The following is a 4,252-nucleotide window of genomic DNA, read 5'->3' on the forward strand; positions in this document are numbered from 1 at the left end:
TAGGATGACCTGATTACCTCTCTAGACAAATCTTTTAATTGTGATTAAAATACACAGAGCATAAAATTCAGTCTTAACCAATTTTTAAGTTTATAATTCAGTAGTTAGCATTAGGTATATTCACATTGTTGTGCAACCAATCTCCAGATCTTTTCAACTTGCAGGTTTGAGACTCCCTACCCATTAAACAACAACTCCCCATCCCCTCCCTCCTGCCTATGGTAACCACCATTCTACTTCTTGCCCTTATTGATTTTGACTGAGTCCCTCATGTAAGTAGAATCATTGAGTATTTGTCTTTTTTGTGACTGGCTGATTCCACTCAGCAACATGTCCTCAAATTTTACCCATGTTGTAATATGTCAGAAAGTCCTTTCCTTTTTTAAGGCTGATGGCAGAGAGATGATGGCAGCTTGTACTAGAGTGTGAGTCGGAGAAGAAGGCACATGATAAATGTGGACAAATATTATAGAGCCTGGGTACCCACCCTGGTGGCATCCTGTCACCCCAGCCCCCCGCCCGTCCTCCAGATCACTGAGTGAGCCTGGGATGGGAACTTTTTGTGCCAACATCCCCTTTTTCTTCTGGTCTGTAGTGGGATTGTCCAAAACCCTCTGGGTTCTTCTCTGTTGGATCTGTTGCCATGGAGACCTCCTGAGATGCTGCATTTACCAGTGGCTTCCAACTTAACTTCCAGATAGAGGTATGGAATGAATTGGTTTCTCTCCCAAATTGCTGGTGAGGGGAATGGGGAGTAAACTGGTCCTGCCTCGAGTCCTCCATTCTGAGACCATCTCGTGTGTGTGTGTGTGTGTGTGTGTGTATATGAGTGTGTGTGTGTATGTGTGTGTGTGTGTATGAGTGTGTGTGTCCCACGATCTACAGTCTTTGGAGTTTCTGGCTGAAACCAGTGCTATAGCTCTATTTTTTATAAAGGATTTCTTCAACCAGATGCTTTTCCTTCTCCTTGGCTCCAGAACAATTAGACAATTAGTTCTCAGCCTTCCTGCGACACTGTAGCCATCTCTCTAGTAGAAATGCTCGTTTTATTGTCCTGCAGACTCATTTAAAAATGCAGTTAACCAGAAACGAGAAAGAGAACAACACATACACATAGGCACAGGCACATCAAATTTGACCTTGGCCTTCACTGGCTGCTCCAAGTTCAAAAAAAGTAAAATAAAGGCCATCAGTGTAGCATGTAAGAAAAACAAAAGTCATTTATCCTTGCATGTGATTTTCTAAGGGCCCAGGTCATGGGGCTTTAAGGGCGATTTAAAAGATTTTCAAGGATGATATTCATCATATTTGATTTTCTCCTCGATGCTGACTTCAGAATTTTTCATCTTCCTGAGAAGAAACCCCACGTATTGTTTATGGCGTTAGTCAACAAACACTGGCTGAACACCTACTGTGGGTGCTTGCAGACTAAGGATAGGTATTCGTGGAATGTCTGTCTACCCCCACTACTGACAAAAATAACGCAGCCAGTGTTTTCTTTGGTGATGGGTAATGTGACTGGTAAAAATCATAATCATAGGGCATCAAAACAAGGTCCTATACAGAGCAGTCCCTGTCCATCCCATAGCTGGTCTTTGCAGTCTGGCCACGGCTCAGTGTTCGCTTGCTCTTCTCACTGTGTCTTTGTTGTTTCCCTGAGAGTCAGGGCTCTTCATGGTCAAGTGCAGGCCTTGGTGTCTTGGTGACCGTATCCTGATCAGACCAAAGGGCAGAGGCCCCTGAGTATGCACAGTTCAGTTGGCACATCCCCTTACCCCACAGCTGCCACACACTCCCACAGCTGGACTAGTTTGGGGCCCAGCCCATCTGACTGGACAGTCCTTAGAGTTGGAACCCTGGGCACCTCCATCCCACCATCGTGGATGGCTGGAAATACCTGTCTGTCATGCCAACCCTTATCCTTTTTGTTGATAGCAAAACCTGTTGGTCAGAGGAATGGGACTTACTAGTAACTGTGACCTCAGCCCTGCAAGGCTTGGCTGGGCCGCACAGGGCCAGGACTTTCTGCGATCAAGAACAGAATTGCCATTTTTAATTAAAGCTATTTTTTCTATGATAAAAACACCAAGAAGCTTGTGACAGAAAATGTTAAAAATACAGAAAAATGGAAAGAACAAAAACCAGTTACTTCTTGTCCCACAGCCCTACCACTGAGAGACAATGATCATGAACATTCTGATGTATTTCCTTGTGATCTTCTTGCTCCATGGAACATTTTTTAAAAACAACTGGAATTGTATCACATAGACAGTGGCATGCGCTTCACCACCTCTCTGAAAAATAAAATCCCTCATTGGTAACAATTGCCAATTTCTGTGGTGTAAAGATTCCCATCGTGACCCATTTCCAGGCACTAGCCTTACTTCTCACCAGCCAGTAGGAGCCTGTAGCAGCACACCCTATTATAATTTAAAATCATGTCCATTTTTTTTCTGATTTTAAAATCAGTGCATACTCATGATTAAAAATTCAGAAAGCAGAAACATAAAAGAAAAATTTAAAAGAATCCAGAATCAATCCTTCCCCCTGCTTAGAGACAGCCACTGTCACCATCCCGATGCAACTCCTAACAGTCCCCTCGCCTGTGGATAGAGACATAAACAAAATAATTTTAATTTTCTCCTAAGTTCAAAAGTAGTGCATATAAATGGCAGAAAGTTGGGGAATCCAGAGAAGTCTCTGGCATCTCAACTTGGGAAATAATTTCGGAGGATATTCTCCCAGCCATTTTTCTTCTCTGCACATTTTAAGATGGTTGGACTCGTAGCTTGATTCTCTGAGTTTGTAGGGCATGGTACAGGCACATTCCCATGCCCCATAAAAGGTGAACATCCAGGGGAAGGGTGTTATCACTGATCACTTATTAAAAACCCCCCGGAGGCGTAAAGAGGCAAAAAATAATATTCTAGTTCCTTGGAATGAAAACAGGCCATTAGGATGAAGTTCAGGTTATTTGAAGCTTTGGGGTACCCTGGGTTTGGGGTTCTGAGACATCCCTGGGTCATTCCAGACACTTGGCCCTTGTTCCATCTCTGTCCTCCATCTGATGCTCAATGGGAGGGTAAGAATAGGAGAGAGATAACCAGGAAAATCTAGCTCTTGCTTAAGCCCCCAAAACTAGTTCGTTCGTTCGTTCATTCATTCATTCATTCATCATCTGATGCTCCATGGGAGGGTAAGAATAGGAGAGAGAAAACCAGGAAAATCTAGCTCATGCTTAAGCCCCCAAAACTAGTTCATTCATTCATTCATTCATTCACGTAGGAGGCATTTTCTGATCACTCAGTCTATGGAAGGTAAGGGTTGGGCATGGGAATGAAGGGATCAGGTGCCTGCCCTCTACTGCCAGGCTACCCAAGGAGTTAGTGCAGCACCCACAGCTCAGGCCACGAGGAGTTAGAGCAGACAGTTCCAGCAAAGTCCAGGGCTGCCTGCAGCCCTTCTGAGAAGGCATCCCAGGCAGCGAGGCCTGGGGGGCAAAGGCCCAGAGGAAAGTAGTAGCAAGGCTTCCTGAGCCTGGGGAACCGGGTCCCATAGGCCTCCAGACTCCACACCCTGTGGACCCACAGGCTGGTTTTTCTGGTTTGTGCCTCCAGGACAATTTGCATATTTCCCAGAAGAACCATCCAGAAGCTGACAGCTGTTTTGAGACCTTGAGGAAGGCCCACAGTTGTTTCTTGAAATCTGGGTAAATATTATCTAAGGTTTCTGTCCCTTCAGAACCCTCATCATTGTTTTTTAAATGGTCTTATTGTAAATGTTCTGAGTTTACACATTGTTGTCTGCCCCACGAGAATGTAGCTCCGTGATGGAGGGTTGTTGTCTGTCTGTCTTAGGCCCTGCTGTGTCCCCGGCATGCAGGACAGTCCTGGCACATAATAGGTGCTGATATGTGTTTATTAAATTAACTAACTGGTTAATTCTGGGAGGTGGTGAATTTTTATTTTTAGTTTACTTAGACCTTAAGAAAAAGTCTTTCAAATTCTATAGGGACACCCCACTGCTTTTTATTTTTTAACTTTTTATTTTAAAATAATTATAGACTACAGACAGTCGTAAAAATAGTATGGGGAGGTCCTGCATGTCCTCACAGCTCCCCGCCTGGCCGTGGCCTTACAATTAAGCCTGACTCCTTAGCTGGGAGCAATTAAGTCTGACTCCTTAGCTGGGAGAACTCGGTCGGCCAGGGTGTGGCCCCGGCAGCATCCCCTCCAACCTCGTCTACCCCTCC

The 4,252-nt window shown here is 44.6% G+C and overlaps 1 protein-coding gene across 1 annotated transcript in view; it reads left to right on the plus strand.

Moving 5' to 3' along the window:
• Positions 1-587: 587 nt before the first annotated feature.
• TMCO4 (transmembrane and coiled-coil domains 4) overlaps positions 588-4,252 on the plus strand; it is a 70,296-nt gene continuing 66,631 nt past the window's right edge. Inside the window, exon 1 of the mRNA XM_006766641.2 lies at positions 588-703. The gene's annotated coding sequence lies outside the window, so the exon portion shown is untranslated. The remainder of the gene's footprint in view (positions 704-4,252) is intronic.

Source organism: Myotis davidii, unplaced genomic scaffold (genome assembly GCF_000327345.1).
Source record: "Myotis davidii unplaced genomic scaffold, ASM32734v1 scaffold299, whole genome shotgun sequence".
NCBI classification, from domain to species: domain Eukaryota; kingdom Metazoa; phylum Chordata; class Mammalia; order Chiroptera; family Vespertilionidae; genus Myotis; species Myotis davidii.